At 35.5% G+C, this 16,831-nt stretch overlaps 1 protein-coding gene and 1 non-coding gene across 2 annotated transcripts in view; one reads left to right on the plus strand and one right to left on the minus strand.

The window, feature by feature from the left end:
* Nucleotides 1-16,831, plus strand: part of ZPLD1 (zona pellucida like domain containing 1) — a 347,010-nt gene that overhangs the window by 178,080 nt on the left and 152,099 nt on the right. The window lies entirely within an intron of this gene.
* Nucleotides 2,130-2,259, minus strand: LOC125090085 (small nucleolar RNA SNORA18). The gene has a single exon (XR_007124188.1). It is a non-coding gene; the product is annotated as a small nucleolar RNA SNORA18 (small nucleolar RNA).

The following is a 16,831-nucleotide window of genomic DNA, read 5'->3' on the forward strand; positions in this document are numbered from 1 at the left end:
TTTTAAAGCTACATACATAAGGTACTCCCTGGACTTGAGAAAAGAATGGAAGACATCAGTGATACTCTTACCACAGAGTTAAAAAAGAATCAGAGATGAAGAATGAAATAAATAACACTGGACACAGGCTTGATGCAATGAACAGCAGGCTGGAAGAAGCAGAGGAATGAATTAGTGACCTAGGAGACAAAATAATGGAAAATAATGAAGCCAAGTAAAAGAGAGAAAAAATTATGTAACATGAGAATAGACTTAGGGAGCTCAGTGACTCCATCAAACATAATAACATTCATATTACTATGAGTTCCAGAAGAAAAAGAGAGAAGGGGACAGAAAATTTATTTCAAGAAATAATAGCAGAAAACTTCTCTAATCTGGGGAAGGAAACAGACATCCAGATCCAGGAGGCATAGAGAACTTCCTTCAAAATCAACAAAAGCAGGCCAATACCATACATATTGTAATTAAATTTGCAAAATATATTAATAAAGAAACAATCTTAAAAGTAGCAATGTAATAGAAGTACTTAATAAAGGAAAATCCATAAGGCTAGCTGAAAATCTCTCAATAGAAACATGGAAACCAGAAGAGAGTGGCATAATACATTCAAAATGCTGAATGGGAAAAATCTGTAGCCAAGAATACTCTATCCAGCAAGGCCATCATTCAGAATAGAAGGAGAGATAAAGACATTTCTAGACAAAAAAACTAAAACAAAAAAACCTAAAGGAGTTCGTGACCAATAAATCAGTCCTGCAAGAAATATTAAGGGGGACTCCTTTAGTGAAAGGAGAGACCAAAAGTTACCAAAAGTAACAAAGACAAGAAAATATCAGAGAAAATTTACAGAAACAATGATAAAACAAGTATTAAAGTAGTGATAAATAATGTCAATAATTACTTGGAATGTAAGTGGACTAAATAATCAAAAGACACAGGGTGTCATAATGGATAAAAAATAAGGCCCATCTTTATGCTGCCTACAAGAGACTCCTTTTATTTTTTATTTATTTTTTAATTTAATTTAATTTTTTTTTCAGTGTTCCAAAATTCATTGTCTATACACCACACCCAGTGCTCCATGTAATGCATGCCCTCCATAATACCCACCACCAGGCTCAACCTCCCCAAACCCCCTCCAAAACCCTCAGTTTGTTTCTCAGAGTCCACAGTCTCTCATGGTTCATCTCCCCCTCCAATTCCCCCAACTCACTTCTCCTTTCCATCTCCCCATGTCCTCCATGTTATTCCTTATGTTCCACAAGTAAGTGAAACCATATGATAATTGACTCTCTCTGCTTGACTTATTTCACTCAGCATAATCTCTTCCAGTCCTGTCCATGTTGATACAAAAGTTGAGTATTCATCCTTTCTGATGGAGGCACAATACTCCATAGTATATATGGACCATATCTTTATCCATTCATCCGTTGAAGGGCATCTTGGTTCTTTCCACAGTTTGGCGATTGTGGCCATTGCTGCTATGAACATTGGGGTACAGATGGCCCTTCTTTTCACTACATCTGTATCTTTGGGGTAAATACCCAATAGTGCAGGGTCATGGGGAAGCTCTATTTTTAATTTCTTAAGGAATCTCCACACTGTTTTCCAAAGTGGCTGCACCACTTTGCAACTGTATATTAAAAAGATTATCCACCACAACCAGGTGGGATTTATCCATGAGATGCAGGGGTGATTCAATATTTGCAAATCAATCAATGTGATAGAACAAATCAATAAAAGAGGAGAGAAAAAACCCTGTATGTTAACTAACTGGTATTTAAATAAAAAAATTAAAAGAACATTTGCTTAATCTACAATTGTTATGTCAGTCCACATTTCTTTTAGTTGGGCTTCTTTGATCTCTACTTGAGTATGGACATACTTCAAAAATTCTCCCTCTGTAAACTTTGGTCCCCAGTTTCTTCAAGAAATGTATGTTAAGACCATGCTTAGTGTCAGAGTAGTTGGACCTGCCTGGTTGTCAATTTCAGACATCCTCAAGGCATGAATAAGTTCAATCATATTTACTCCTAAGCTATCACACCTAGAATAGTGCAGATCACTGGAATATGCCAATAGCTAGGATTAAAAATGTTAACTATTAAGACTTAAAATAGTTTTAATAGCCCTGTCTTAGAGTTCTTTCTCACAGATTTAAACATAATTCTATCAGTAAAGCAAACTACGTATTTACTCCATGAGGCATTTCCAGTGATGTGGGTCTATAGAACAAAACCCATTAGGGTGTACCTCAAGTGGAGTGAGTTTTGTTTTTCAATACTTGCAGCTAAAAGCATCCCAATAGATATATACCTGAAAATGTGGCTTAGGGGGATGCCACACTAGGCTCAGTTGTATATGTTATGAGACCATCTCCCTGTCATGAGTGGTGGGTCCTATCTTTCAGCTCTGAATCAGAAATTCTGGGGGTGAGACCCAGTAGCGTGCTTTAGTAAGCCCTCAGGTAATTGTGTTTGAAGACCACTGAACTGAGCATATCAGGCAGATATATAATTTGCAAACTCTTGTGTTTCCTTAGGATTCTCAAATATAGAATAATGAAAGTTATCATAATAATAAGGTGATTCAAAATGTAAAAGAACCCACTGAAGACATTTTTCACGATTATGACTTTTTGTTCTGCCAAACAAGATCATTAATGAATTGTTTTGGATGACTGCTTATGGTAGAGAGTTACCCTGCTTGTGTGTGTGTTTGAAACTTACCACCCAACCTGGAAACCTCATTGCCATTGGATGACATGGCAGAAGCATGTAAGTTAGGTTGGAGGCTATTAGGGAATTTCTCAGGGCATGGTTGTCAGACCCTTGGCCCCAGAGGATTTTAGTTATGTTAGTTTTTATGATGTGGTTTTAGAAAAAGGGAGAGGGTGTTAACATAGGTTCTTTCAAAGGCAGACTATGTTTTTATCTCTCTATTGGTTAATTCAGTGCTCAGCTGCCCTCTGGCCTGATCACAGTTCTATAGTCCCCTGAGACTCAGTTGTTAAAGCCTAATTATGATTGCTTTGAACTTCCGTGAGACTCTGATGTCATAGGTCTCCTATTAGGTTTTTGATCACAGTTTTCTGTCTTACCTTGCCGCTTATATGGTCGCATATTGCTGCATTTCTGCTCACACATTGGGAGCATCTCTCTTCTCGGTGCCTCCTATTAGGTGATGATAAATGTTTTCTATCCAGCCCAAGAAGAATCATAACTTGCTGTTACTTACAGAGGTATCCTAATTTTACATTAGAGAAAGCTGAAGTATGGGTCTGGATTGTAATTTACTTCATTCATTCATATGTTCCAAAATACTTAATTAGCACAATGAGCCAGGCCCTGTTTAATATTGGCAAAAGCATAATTTGAATAAAGGAGTCATAAGTCCTAAACGAGTGCTCTTGTCACCATCCTATTTCTTAAAAGCCATTTGAATGAAACAGATGAAATAAAAAGTAATAAAATACAAATCATAAAGAAAGAAGGAAAAAAGAAAAATAAGAGAAAAGGTCACTTGGGAGCTAAGTGCCTTCTAGATGACTGACTAAGCACACAGATTTTTCCCCAAAGTTCCACTGGAATGAGCAAATAAATATAAAATTAAGAAAAACAATGAAACAGTACTAGGAAAGATGAAGGTTGACATTAGCAGAAGTAATAAATTTCTGGAAGATATAAAGCAGATGGGAATGGATTGATGGAGTAACCAGATAGAACTAACTGCAGCTAATACAAATGAAATAGAATGGTAATGGAGGAAGAAGGGAGTTTTATTTTTGTTTTGTTTGAATAGAACTTTGGCAAAACCCCAAGATCATAATCGTTAGGAGCTAGAGGCAGGAATCATCTCTTGGATACTTAGTAGGAAGACCAGTGAAACTAGGACATTCCAAGCACCTGGAAAATGCATACACTCCCAGCTCTAGCAGACCTGGCACAAATATTTTGAGAACTAATAAAGGGGTGGATGGATTTTGTCAGTGGGGGTAAGCAGGGATATTTATAGTGAGTATTGGAGCTAAGAGAGAGAAGTTGGGTGGTACTCACATGTAATATCAGCTGACAGTAGGGGAAACCTTTCCATACCCTGACAATAAGCTCCTACCTTCCCTAACAGAGAGGTATCTCTGATGACAGATCCCAGCTCACTCATCATAGCCACAGCTTCTGTCCTTTGCAGTCAAATTCACTATCAAAGGAATTGTGACTTTCACATTGACCATTTGTATCAGTTGTCCTAAACTGTCACATATAAATAGTTGAGTTTCCAGATACTTAAGGAAAAATAACAGGATAAAAATGAATTACCAACTTTACAAATCAAAATGATTCTTGAAGAAATTGGATTACTGGAGAAATATAGAAAAGATTATTGAAACAATTTAGTATCTTCAAAGAGATTTGAGGAGATACTATAATCATACAACTAGAATATATTGCTAAGAAAAAGTAAAGTATATGAGAGAATTTATAGAAATTGGAAAACCTCTACATGATTGTTGAAATAAATGTATTGGAGCAACGGATGATGTAGACTGTGAAGTTCTTAATTCCCCAAAGCTTCTTCATATATATAGATAAGACCAATCACTCTAGAACTAATTTTCATTCAGAAAAATGTCACTTGAATGAAAACAATTAACCTACTGCCCAGGTGAAAAGGAATAATATGAACTTCTTCGGCTGACAAAAGCTGCCTTTAATCTTAAGGCTTTGGAAAGCTGAGTTGGTTACCGAAAGGAGATCGAGAATGTTTGCATAGGGAAGAAGAAATTACCCAAGAGGAAAGGTCAACTCTTTTCCTTTAGAGGTTTAATGTCTTTAGTACTTCTCTGGCTGACTAGGTCTGTGAAAAGTCCAGAGGCATAGGGACATCAAGTTTCTCAGGGAGGAATTCACCAGGGAGGTAGGTAGAGTCTGGACAGGTGTGCAAGGATCAACATTAAAATGAAAGTTTAACTCGGGGAGGGTTGCGTATGGGATATCATGGAGCCCCAACAAGAAATACCTGTGAATCCAACTACCTTGACAGATTGGTTATGGTACCAAATAATAATTAAGCTTGCATGTGAGCTGAAAGAGCTATATCCTTGCAGTTTAAACCTAGGACATCAAAGAAACTTGTGCAAGAGACTGTACCTCTTCAGGCAAAACTATAGTGATGGACAGGTGTTATAATAGTTTTCAAAAGCATCCCTCTGGTCAGTGACAAAAGTGGTCATAGTATCAGACTCATCACACTCAAGTTTTATCAGCGCATTGACAAAAGAACTGGGGCAAACTCTTTGGAGTCCTGTAAAATTTAGGGAGAAGAAGGACTATCTCAAGAAAGGGTTAGTTGTCAGCTAAAGGGCACTTGAAAAAATGTAAAATATGTGACTACATTCATACTCCCCAACTGCTGAAGTAAATCACACTAATTACCTAAAAATTTCAGTTAAAAAATTGAATAGTAGAATAGGTGTGGTTGAAAACCTAATTAGTTTTATGGAAGATAAAGCCAAGAAATTTCCTCAAAATATAGTGTGAAAAGAGATGAAAACTGTGAAACTTGGAAGGAAGGATGTCTTCCAGTATATGAGGTACAAATACTCACAAGGTGTGCAAGGCATTCAGAAATCCCAGTAAAACATCTATAAGGAGAGTCTAGAGGGATTAGAAAGGAATGATATAATTAAAGTGATAATAGAAGAATACTTTTTTCTGAGCTAAGACATTATTGTTTCAATTAAAAAAAACCAAAAAAACAAAAAATAAGCGTTAGCAAGGATGTGGAGAAATTGGAACCCTTGTACATTTTTGATGGGAATGCACAATGGTGGAGCCACTGTCGAAAATGTCATGGTAATTCCTTAAAAACTTAAACATAGAATTATCTTATGACTCAGTGATTTAACTTCTGGGTGTATACTCTAAATCAATGAAAGCAAGGACAGGTACAGATATTTGTACACCCATGTTCATAGCAGCATTGTTCACAGTAACTAAAAGGTAGATACAACTCATGTCCGTTACTAGATAAGTGGATAAACAAAATGTGGCATATACATACATTAGAAAATTCTTCAGTCTCTGAAAGGAAGGAAATTCCAACACATTCTACAACATAGATGAAACTTGAGGACATTATGTTAAGTGAAACAAGCCAATCATAGGACAAATATTGTATGATTCTGCTTATATGAGGTATCTATTTTAGTCAAACAGAAAGTAGAATGGTGGTTCCCAAAGGTGGGAGAAGGAAGTATGTTGACTTGGTGTTTAATGGGCGTAGTGTTTCATTCAGGCAGGATGAAATGTTCTGGAGAGGGATGGTGGTGATGGTTGCACAAGGAAATACAAGGGAGAGGCACAGTGAAAGGGTTAAGAAAGTAGGCCTGCATTTTAGTCCTGACACTACCACGTATCACCTCTATGTCCTTGGTCAAGTCAGGCACCCAATTTCTCTGTACCTCAGTTTCCTCATCTGTAAAATATGGTTAGTAATAGTGACTACCTCACGGGGTTATTTAGAGGACTTTATTATTGAGAACAACATGAAGAAATAGTACAACTCTGTGGTCTAATTTGGAAAAAAAATCTATTAAAATTTAAAATGCATTACTCTCTGACATAAGAAAGCCAGCCCAAATAGGAAGGTGACTTTCCAGCCTTTGGTCCCATTACACCAGTTAATATTCCACTGAACAAACGACTCACATGGCTATAGGAGAGACAGGAAAGTCATAGGTCAAGGGATGTGAATACAGGAAGGGTAAAGGATTCGGGCCATTAATGTTACATAATATCACCAACCTACTTTTTTCATAGTTGTGATTTGGGGGAAAAATCATATAAATAAGACATACATGAGGATTTTTAGGACAATGGGCTTATTGATAACCATGTAGATGTTAGAATTGCATGAGTACCACCAAGGTCACCCCAAAAGTGTCTGTAAAATACTATGTGCTTAAAAATGTTGGATGAAATAATAAACTATTATTCATTCACTCAATGAGAGCCTTTCTCGACCAGAATGATCCTGTGAGAATGGGATGTTGGGATCCTCCTTCCAGTTTGCTTGCTTACTTATTTTAAAGATTTTATTTATTTATTTATTTGAGATAGAGACAGTGAAAGAAAGCATGAGATGGGAAAAGGTCAGAGGGAGAAGCAGAATCCCCATGGAGCTGGGAGCCCTATGCAGACTCAGTCCTGGGACTCAGGGATCATGACCTGAGCCAAAGGCAGCCACCCAGGCACCCACTCCTCCCAGGTTATTGAGACCGTGGTCTGTACAGCAGCTAAGGGAGGATGGTAAGAAGAGACAAAGTGTTAAAATATGTAAGCCAAATATATCTATATCTATATTTATATTTATTTCATCTATAGTGATATGATTTGCCTTAGATATTCTCCTATCCTCGGTTAGTGAAAAATAAAATTAATCCATAATGGTGAGTGGGATGTGCTTTTTCTGATTCTAGGTAGAGGTTTGGGAAGTTTACAAGTAGTGGAAAGTGTACTTGGTAGAATACTCTGGAAATTGGCTTTTTGCTCTAGGTCTGCCACTAATGAAGAATAGAATCTTGAACAAGTTCCTTAACTTGTCTGAGTGACAATTTTTTTATGATTAAAATTGGGCTGGAGGATCTCTAAGATTCTTTCCAACCCCAAGGATTTAAGAAGGAAATTAAAAAAAATGGAAATATGACAACAGTATAGATGGGAATTCATTGAAGTGCATTTTGTAAAATTAGAAGCAGCAGCTGATTTATAAGAAGCAATAACATGTTCTCTAAAATGATTAATTATAATTGAGCAGTTACTATTGATATAAGGATGGTTATATCTCATGAATAAAATTGTGAAGCTTATTTGAAACCAGTGTTCTTTTTTTAAACAAAAAGTAACAGTAAGGTGCTTCAAATTAAAAATAAAATCAGAGCTGGATAAATTATGAATAGAAAAAACTAAAGATTATAAAGCTTACACTAGGTTATAAATTATTGACTCTGATTCAAAGTGACATACCAAATTAAGAAAATACAAAATATCATAGTGACTTTCTCCTAAGATATATCCTTTCTAATTGACAAAACTTCCTGCATTGTATTATGGCAAAGCATAGTTACCATTTGTTCCATCAACTCAAAAGACTATGGCTGTCTTCCAAACATCTCCACCTTCCTCTAAGAAGCAGTTATAAATCCATAATCCACTAATGTATATGAATATACATTATAGATTAGGTTTATATATACAAAATGATTCACTTCACCAGTTATATGTAGCAATATATCACATATTCTTTATTTTGCCAATTAATCATTCAAGCTATAATATGTCCTTATTAGCAGAAAGTCTAGCATCTTCTATTGGAATGCTTCTCCTTCCCAACTCTCCCAAGTTGTTCAGGTGGCTTTCTCATACCAAAGGCTGTCAATTATATTTCCAACGTAATTGTAAATTTCCACTGGTCCTCTACTTAGGAATTCTCATTGCCATATGGTGTCCTCTATTGAAGATGGGTCTTAATCCAGTTTCATAGATGTTCATCACTTGATGGTGATTTGTTTCCAGTCTAAGACCCTATATTGGCTTTCCTATGTACTTGGGTTCAATGTATAGAGTGCCTGATCAAGATTCTGAGTTCTGGAGTCATGTGAACCGGATTTGAATTTGCCTTTGCTTCTTTTTACTTGTGTGACTTAAGCCATCATCTAGCTTTCTGAGTTTCGGTTTCCTCATCTATAAAATAAAGATAATAATATAATTTCTTATTGTCGTGAACATTAAATGAGACAACATATAACAAGCAAAGTACCTGGTACCTACAAGATTTATAGAAAATGTGTGTTCCTGTTATCATCATGAATACTACTAGTGGTAATATAGTAATCATTTCCAAAAGTGTGACAATATTGCAAGATTGCTGTGAGCTTAGTGTTTCCATTTTTTACTTCTTGGGAGAAACCTGGGATTCCTGTGCAAAATATTCTACCTTTATCCTAGAGCTCTGCATACCAAAGTAATTGACCTCCTGGTTGAATGTTTAAGAAAAATGGCAGAAGTTATGAATAGGCAATTCATGGAAGAGTAAATTTGAATAGTCTGTATATATAATCTCACTAGTCCCTAGGAAAACACAAATTAAGATAAAAATGAGATAACATTCTATAATCAATAGATCTGCAAAAACAAATTTCTCATAACATCAACCTGTGGGGGTTTGGAACAACGGTGCCCTTCATGTGTTGTGGATGAGCATGTAAATCATTACAACCAACCGCTTTGATCACACTGTCTTTAAGTAGTAGGGAATGGACAAATAAAATGTGATTTATTTATGAAATAGACCACTACACAGTATTAAAATGAATGAAGCTTGGGGCATCTGGGTGGCTCAGTGGGTTAAGCCTCTGCCTTTGGCTTGGGTCATGATCTCAGGGTCCTGGGATTGAGTCCCGCATCAGGCTCTCTGCTCAGCAGGGAGCCTGCTTACTCCTCTCTCTCTCTGCCTGCCTCTGCCTACTTGTGATCTCTCTCTGTCAAATATATAAATAAAAAAATCTTTAAAAAAATAAAATAAAATGAATGAAGCTTGTGTGTGAACTGGATGCATCTGAAAAATATAATGTTGAATAAAAACGAAGTTGATAAAGGATATATAAAGTATACCATTTACATATACTTATTAAAACACAAATATGTACACAATCATATGTAACAGAAATATTAAAACATGTGGGCTAGAGATACCAACTTTAGGATGTTAGCTACTTCTGGGGAAGGAAAGAGATGGACAGGATAGACAAAGTGGTTATAGCTTTGTAGATAATGCTTTGTTTCCTTTAAAAAAATTTTTAATACAACATGGTAATATAATAACATTTGTTACCTATGTATGATGGGTTCATAGGTATCTATGAAATAATATTTTCTCCTTTCTATAAACATAAATATTTAATCATATGACATACAGATAAAGAAAATTAAAGGGAAAATATTAGCTCATTTAACCTTTGGGATAATTAGAAAACATTTGGGGAAGAATAAAATTAGATTTCTACCTTATGTCATATACAAAAGAAAATTCCCTATGGATTAAATTTTATATGAAGAGAAAATTGACCAGAAGATGATGTAGGTGATTATTTGTCTGATCTTAGGTAGGGAAAATTATCTCTAAGCATGTAGACAAAATAAATCTAGATAAAAGGAAAAAGGTAATAGATTTTCTGTAAAAAAATTAAAATCTCTTCTATGTCCTCAAACAATAAACAATTTATATACATATGATGAACTAAAGTGATATTTTTAACATGTAAAGAATTTGTAGAAGCAAACAAATCATTAAGCTTTATTAGTAGGACAAAATGTCACTGGAGGGACATTACTATAGTAAGGTACCTTCTCTTACTGGGTCTGCTGTACCGTGTTATGATTTTTCTTGCTAATGCCACATGATGGGTCAGCGGTGCAGGAGTATAGAGAGGCCATACAATGGCTACACTTCATGTGTGCTCACAGCACACTTATTCTCAGTGATCTTGCTGCCTTGCCACATTCTGTGGTCCCCTCAGTGCAGACACTACATAGGTCAAGGTTGAGCCTGAAAAGGTGCTCTGAATTTCCCTGCATGACCATCCCCCAGCAGTGGCTCACCTATACCTTAGAGGGTTTTTAAAAAATTATTATTATTTTTAGGATTTTATTTATTTATTTGACACAGAGATAGAGACAATGAGAGAGGGAACACAAGCAGGGGGAGTGAGAGAGGGAGAAGCAGGCTTCTCATGTGCAACTCAATCCCAGGACCCTGGGATCATGACCTGAATCAAAGGCAGCCGCTTAACCACTTGAGCCAACCAGGTGCCCCTAGAGGGTTGTTTTTCATGGCTTTCCCAGAATAGATACCACCCACTCCAGGGCTGTGCTCATAGTGGCACTTTGGTACTCCCTCTCATACCTGCCCACCCACCAGCCTTTGTTCATGTGTGTACCAGAGGACAATTTCCTGTTTGCTAGGTGACTGAGGACCAGCTCTGGCCTGGATACTAATGAAATTTTCTGTGGATTTTTAATGGACCCAGATATTTTTTATTTCATGACAAAGAATTTAATATGAAATAATATTCTTTCTTTGACTTTTTATAATCATTCCCAGAGAGTGTGTTCCATGCCTGTCATATAACATAAAGAAAGGACTTGACTCTATAAATCCTAAATAATTTTAACTTAGGACATTTTTAGAACTAAGATTTAAGATCTTATAATGAGAAAACATAAATGCTACTGGTAATCTTCGCTTAAAGTTCTGCTTACTCAGATGTATTCTAATAATAAGCAGATATTGACTGCAGTTGATATCAACAATCAGGATTTATTGATCTGAGCTAAATACCATCTACAATAATGTCAAGGTCAGTATGTGCTCTAAAGACCATTGATCTTGTATGAAGGCTAAAATGTCATCAAATCTTCATTATTGCACTCCACATATTACTAAATTTTTAAAAATGTGTACTTTTCAGGAAGTATGTAATTTATTCTAAAGAAGGATGTGAAGACTGTTTAGAACCTGTTATAATTATGGACATGGAGACTAAACAGTAATGTAGTTCAGTGGAACTTCACCAGTTCTTTCCTGAAAGCATTAATTAGCTCTTTTGTATTTTGGTGATTGGATTTTTAGGCGGGGTATGGCTAGACCTAGGGTGGTGCCGTCTTTAGTTCATCAAAAACTAATGCTGTGGACATTGATGCTGTGAACATTGTGGTGCACGTGCTCCTTCTTTTCACTATGGCTGTATCTTTGAGGTAAATACCTAGTAGTGCAATTGCTGGGTCCTAGGGTAGTTCTATTTTCAACTTTTTGAGGAACTTCCATACTGTTTTCCAGAGTGCCTATACCAGCTCGCTTTCCCACCAACAGTGTAAGAGGGTTCCCTGTTCTCCACATTTCGCCAACCCTTGTTGTTTCCTATCTTGTTAATTTTGACCATTCTATCTGGTGTGAGGTGGTATCTCATTGTGGTTTTGATTTGTATTTCCCTGGTGACTAGTGATGTTGAACATTTTTTTTATGTGTCTTTTAGCCATTTGTATGTCTTCTTTGGAGAAGTGTCCATGTCTTTTGCCCATTTCTTGACTGGAGTATTTGTTTTTTGGGTGGTGAGTTTGATAAATTCTTTATAGATCTTAACTCTAAGAAACAAACTAGGTTTGTTGGAGGGGAGACGGGTAGGGGGGTTGGGGTAATTGGGTGATGGGCATTAAGGAGGGCACTGGATGTAATGAACACTGGGTGTAGTATGCAACTGATGAATCACTAAATTCTATCCCTGAAACTAACAATACAGTATATGTTACCTAGATTGAATGTAAATACAAAATTTAAAAAATAAATTACATTCTCTGTTCTTCATGTTCTCATCTGGGAAGTAGGGGTGAAAATAATAGTTAACCTATAATATTAAGATATAAAAATCTTAGCACAATGCCCATGATATTGATTAGCTTTCCCAGAATTCACAAGTACGTTAGTACCTAGAATTTTAGTATTGGCTCTGCCAAAGCTTTTTGTGTTACAGCTCTGTACCATTGTACTGAAAACAGATGAGATTTCAGAATCTGGCAAACTGCATACAGTCACCTACAAGCTTTAGTTTCTTTGTCTATAAAATGGTGGCAATAATTTCTCTCCTGTATTATTTTTGGAAGGGTTAAATATGATTACATGTATAAAACACCTGTCAGGTAACTTAATTAATATTAATCCTCTAACTTCCCATACCGCTTCTCTCACCCATTTAGTTCACAAAAATTAATGACTTCTTATTAAGTTCTTACTGTTTTAGTCTTCAGGAATAAATCATTTCATTAAAAAGGCCCTACTCTCTTGAAGCTTACATTCTATTGGGGGAAAGTTTTAGATAGGGATAAACCTAGAAACACAGAGTTTTTGCACTGGGGATACACTATCAGGAGTGCGAAAGTCTGATTTTCTGCTAGTCTGCTACTAATTTAATGTTTAGTGTCGAGAAAATTACTTTTCTGTGCCTCATTACTAAAGTGAGAAGGCTGGACAACATATTTCAGAGATCCTTTAAACTCTAACGTTCTTTCAATCTAAAATTTCTGCAGTTTTGTAAATTAGGTATAGAAAACTGAAATGCCTTTGAGGGCCAGCTAGGTAGTACAACTGCCTTACTATAAAGAGTGGTGGAGACCTTGCAATTTGGGAAGTTCATGCCTAAGGGAAGTATTCACATTAAAGTTGTTTTTTAAAAAGCATTCGGCTTATCATATAGGCTGGATTCTGCAAACTTGGCCTAAGTACTCATCTTGATTTAGACAGGGCATTATACTTCAGCACGCTTCAGTTTTCCTATTTACAGCAGGGCCAACAAATGTGACTCTTAAGAAGAGCTTGAAGACTTTTCAGATAATCATCTAAATCTTTTTAGTTAGGAATGGAAGAAAGAATGATATTCTGCTCTTGAACATGAAAATAAGTTGATTCTATAAAGTACAATAAACCAGGAGTGCTACAAATATTCGATTGTCTGCACTTGTTATTTTAATGTAAACTGAAATAATAGTAAATGTTGAACAATGATAGATCATCCCTAGGCAAAGAACCCAAAACTTCTGAGTACAAAGAATCAGTTTGTACCTGATAATTTGAGGTGGGAGGTGGAGTGTTCTGCATTTGCACTGTACGCCACTGATAGTTGAGGAGCTCATTAATCACATCATCTATAGGAAATAATAAAGAATGAAGTATGTTACTTGTGTATAGAGATTATCATACTGAATTTATTAGAGAAAGGATATTCTTTGGAAGAAAAATTACTGTAAATGGCATAGATCATGAAAAGCCATCATAAAATAAAAGATCTTGCTTTTTATTAAAAGAGAAACTTTGTCCTGACAATTTTCCTGTACTTAGGATTTTTACTTGTACTTAGAATATTTACTTGCACACTTGCTTTTATTTAACTGAGAATTTTTGGTTAGGTTTCAACAAACCAAAGTGAATTGGAGAATGAGAGTTTTAAATGAATTTTGGGTTTGCCAAATATGGGTTACTTAGAAGAAAAAAAAAGTTCACCTTGAAAACATCTATAAGCATGAAGCCTTCAAATGCTCCAAACAATTCTATTTGATGTATGTTTGGATTTATTAAGAATAATATTTTCCCCACTATAATGTTAAAACTTTAAGAGAGTAATGAAAACATTACATGTTTAAATAGTTATATTTGATTCAGGGGACAGGAAGTGAATTGATTATTGATAAAAGTCTCAAAGTTGAGATATAATAATAAACATATTTGATTAATTTTAAAATGTACCTAAAACATTTTTAATTTGGGGAACTATATATTTTGGTATAGTTTAGAGCATACTCATTATCACATCAGCAAGTAATTTTTTGGTTTATTTCTTACAGCTTTATTGTGGTGTAATTGACATGCAATAAACTGTATGTATTTAATATATCAAGTTTGATGAATTATGATAAGTATCTATATATCTGTCTATATATACTCATTATAATATCTCCATAATCAGTTTAATGAGCATTATATTGCACCAAAAGCTTTTTTGTGCCTCTTGGTTATCCCTCCTTCCCACTTTGCCTGAACCTCCCTCTCCTCCCCACTTTTTCTCAGGCACCACTTATTGCTTCACTGTCTAGAGTTTGAATTTTTTGGAATTTTATATAAATGGAATCAATATATACGATGGGATCATACATACACATATGTATGATATATATGTATACTCTTTTTTGTCCAACTTTTCTTATCCAACATAATTATTTTGAGATTCATTCATGATTTTGCTCAGTTCGAAAGTCTATATCTTTATACTGCTGAGTACTAATTCATTGTATGGATATGCCAAATTTATCCATTTGGCTCTTAATTTCCTTAAAGTTTTTAGCTATTATAAATAAGGCTGTTATGAACATTCCTATATACTTAAGAACTGAAATGCTTAGGTTTAGTAAAGTATGTCAAGATCTATAAACTCTGATGAAAGATATCAAAGAAGAACTAAATAAATGAAGAGATAGTCTATGTTTATCAATAAGAAGACTTAATGTTGTCTAGATGTCAGTTCTTAGCAACTTGATATATAGATTTAACATAATCCCAATCCCAATTCTGGCGAAATTTCTTTTTCTTGTGTGTGTATATGTGTATCGACAAACTGATTGATTAATTGATTGAAATTCAATTAGCCAACATATAGTATATCATTAGTTTCTTTTTTTATATCTTTTTTGTTCTTTTTTAATTTTATATTTTTATTATTATGTTCACTTAGCATATAGCACATCATTAGTTTTTGATGTAGTGTTCAGTGATTTATTAGTTGTGTATAATACCCAGTGCTCATGACAAACTGATTCTTAAGTTTATAGGGAGGGGCAAAAGACACAAAAAAGCCAAAACAATACTGAAGAAGAAGAACAGGGCTGGAGGACTGACACTCGCTGACATTAAGACTTACTCTAAAGATACAGTAATCAAGACAGTGTGGTATTGTGAAAAGAATAGACAAATAGATCAATGAAATAGAATAGAGAGCCCAGAAATAAACCCACACAAATATAATCAACTGATCTGACAAAGGAGCAAAGGCAATACAATGGAGTACAGATAGTCTCTTAATGGTGCTAAAACTATTGGACATTCACATGCACAAAAGTAAATCTAGACATGGACCTTACACCTTTCACAAAAAAATTGCTCAACATCACAGAACTAAATGTAAAATGCAAAGCTATAAAACTCCTAGACGACAATAGGGGAAACCTAGATGTCCTTTGTATGGTGGTGACTTTTTAGGTATAATACCAAAGCATAGTGCATGAAAAGAGAGAGAATAGATGGAAAGAAAAATAAACACTTTTTATCACAGACTTTTTTTTTTTTTTAAGATTTATTTATTTATTTTAGAGAGAGAGAAAGAGAGCATACATGTGGGGAGAAGGACTATGGAGGGAATGTCCAAGCAGACTCCCCACTGACTGGGGAGCCCACCATAGGGCTCCATCTCACAACACTGAAATCATGACCTGAGTGGAAACTAAGTTGGTAGCTCAAGTGCCTGAGCTGCTCAGGCACCCCCAGATTCTGTTTTATTTCTCACACTAATAATCCTATAATCCCTAACAACTCCTAAATAATCCCCATTAAAATAAGAAAAGGCTATAGTATATACAAGTAAAAGGCACAATCTCAGTAGATAGAAAGTAGAGGAGAAGGGATTTTGATTCCTGTTGGTCTGATGCAAAGTCTTTTGCTTTTAGCACTACTTCAGTGTGCTTCCTTCCCAAGTAGGAGCAGGGACAGTGACTGGCTGAGGAGTTAGAAATTTTGGCAGAACTAGGAGCGATAGATTAGGGGTAGTTGTTGTAGCTGTATCTCAAGAGCCTAAAGACCACTTCACAAAAAAGAATGCCAATCTTCGAAATCGAAAATGCTCAGCTTCTGTCAAACAAGAACTATCTGACTCATTTTTTTTTTCCTATTCCTGGGCCAGTGTTAGAGGGGCCAGATTCAGTCCAGTGAGGTGGGATGAGGAAGTAGAAGAGCAGGATGAAGTAACCAACTCAGCCTGCCCCTGAAGTGACCCCTGGATAGAAAAAGGGAGAAGATTAAATCAGATGTTAGGCTTCAGTTATGTCAAAGAGGACTTTTTGGTGTCTAAAAGTTACTAGAAAAATGGTAGGTTTTAGCAAAGGTATCATCTAGGAGTGAAGAAGATCAAGTTGAGGGTTCAGTAGTGAAAATGTTAAATTTGTCCTATATTTTTTCT

Source organism: Lutra lutra, chromosome 1 (assembly GCF_902655055.1).
Source record: "Lutra lutra chromosome 1, mLutLut1.2, whole genome shotgun sequence".
NCBI classification, from domain to species: domain Eukaryota; kingdom Metazoa; phylum Chordata; class Mammalia; order Carnivora; family Mustelidae; genus Lutra; species Lutra lutra.